The sequence below is a fragment of the Dreissena polymorpha genome, chromosome 4, assembly GCF_020536995.1.
Source record: "Dreissena polymorpha isolate Duluth1 chromosome 4, UMN_Dpol_1.0, whole genome shotgun sequence".
Taxonomy (NCBI): Eukaryota; Metazoa; Mollusca; class Bivalvia; order Myida; family Dreissenidae; genus Dreissena; species Dreissena polymorpha.
Window position 1 is genome coordinate 97,951,354 of NC_068358.1, and position 1,852 is coordinate 97,953,205.

The window sequence follows — 1,852 nt, forward strand, 5'->3', positions numbered from 1 at the left end:
ATCAGCTAACTCGGGAAAAGTATGAGTTGCTTAGCTGACCGTCGTGATGTGACTGTAATTCTGATGAAAACGGCGAAAATCCAACCAAAACAAAAGAAAACAAGACGATGCTGGTTCTTGTACAACCCCATTCTCCTTGCTCGTTTTGTAAACATTGAGTACATGTATTAGTATATTATATAAGGATTGCGTGGATACCTTTTATATTGATGTATTCGAGGCGGTACTGCTCGCACGTTGCACAGCATTGCCCCCTATAATAGTCTTGGTAGCAGTTGTAGGAGGTCGTTGTGCTCCCGACAATGGCGGCACAGGTGGTTACCGGGGTCCGGAGGAGGTTACCAGGAGTGTTGCCGAATGCGCATGACTCTAATGAAATGGTATCGTTAATGAACCATATGAGCATTTATTATATAGGTTCACTTATTACTTGTAAAACCTATGAGGGCATATTATCTATCATTGTTATTAGTTCGGCAACTTGAAAAGAAACTGTCAACGTAAGATTGCGTTTATAGTTCGATTCGTCCCAAATCTATTCATGTTGTTTCATTTACGTAGTTTGGTATTTAATACAAAAACATGAACTATGCGTAGTTGTTGTTTTTTTATTTTGAAAATTCCGTCCTATTTAAATCTCCACTGTATAGTATCTTACCGTCAGTAATGGACGGACCCGATGCTGATGCCATACATTGCCCGGCCATGCATATCTAGAAACCAGTACGACAATAACGATAGAGTGGTTATAGAACTCTTATATAAGTAAAATAACTAAACCAAACACATTTATTTAATTATTGTTTCGTTGCATTCAATACAACTTTAAGAAAAAAAGTTTAATCTTTTTCTGAGTTGAACTGTTTCATAATTGTATAACATATATAATTATAAAATCACGCAACACATACATCATTTAACATGCAAATGTATTCATCAACGCGTTCATGAAATCATAACTTACTTTTCCGCTTCCGCATGTCGTTCCCTCCCAAGCCAAATGGTAAGAATAACCGCCTGTGCCCGGAATAATACAGGCCAACAAAGTACAAATGCTGCTATAATTATAGTTGTAATAGCCCTGAAACAAAACAAATCGTACACAAAATGTACCTAAATCACGCCAACTGTGAAGATAGTACTGTTTGTATACAACAGTCTTAGTTACATTCAGATGTAGACGAAACATTTCTGCTTAAAGCGAACTTCTCATATCAATTATTAAAAAAAGTGGCTATGTTGGAAATTTTCTTGAAAGTAGAAGATATCTGCATAAGGTGTTTCACAGTGGATACATAAACAACTATAGCCGACATGCATGGATATTTACCCGGTAAAGGGCAGAACCCGCACCCTGAATATACTGGCACTGAGTGTCCGGAGGATACACCTGACCGGCAAGGTGACTAAGGTATGGGTCCAAGTCAGAAGTGTTGTAGTTAGCGGTACGAGTGGACAGGCAGTTGTTGTTGTTGCTAAACATGATTGCATGATTAACCATAGCCAAATAAAAAAAACAAATGACTGTCACTGTGCATTAAATCTAATGTGTTAGGTCTTTAATGAATATTAAGGTAAAATATTGATTAAACACATAAGCATATCTATTGCGTTTACATAATATACTGTTTATTAAATATAAATATTGCCAATGCGAGAGCGCACCTCTTCAGTGTCGCTATATATCCTGTAAAGTAACTGATCGAGCAACTCGAAAACAGGAACTGGTTACGTGTCAGTGTTTGATCTTCGCTAACAGACGTGGATGATGACATGACGAAGTTGGCATCCGTGCAAAAGTTACCTGAATCATCATGCTGTGCATTCAAACTGGAAGTTTAAACAATTCATG

General features: G+C 37.5%; 1 long non-coding RNA gene across 1 annotated transcript; it reads right to left on the minus strand.

The window, feature by feature from the left end:
- Nucleotides 1-204: 204 nt before the first annotated feature.
- On the minus strand, nucleotides 205-1,398 carry LOC127879869 (uncharacterized). Its single transcript, XR_008049313.1, has 4 exons — nucleotides 1,331-1,398; nucleotides 965-1,081; nucleotides 659-713; nucleotides 205-369 (listed from the first exon to the last, which is right to left on the minus strand). It is a non-coding gene; the product is annotated as an uncharacterized LOC127879869 (long non-coding RNA).
- Nucleotides 1,399-1,852: the final 454 nt, after the last annotated feature.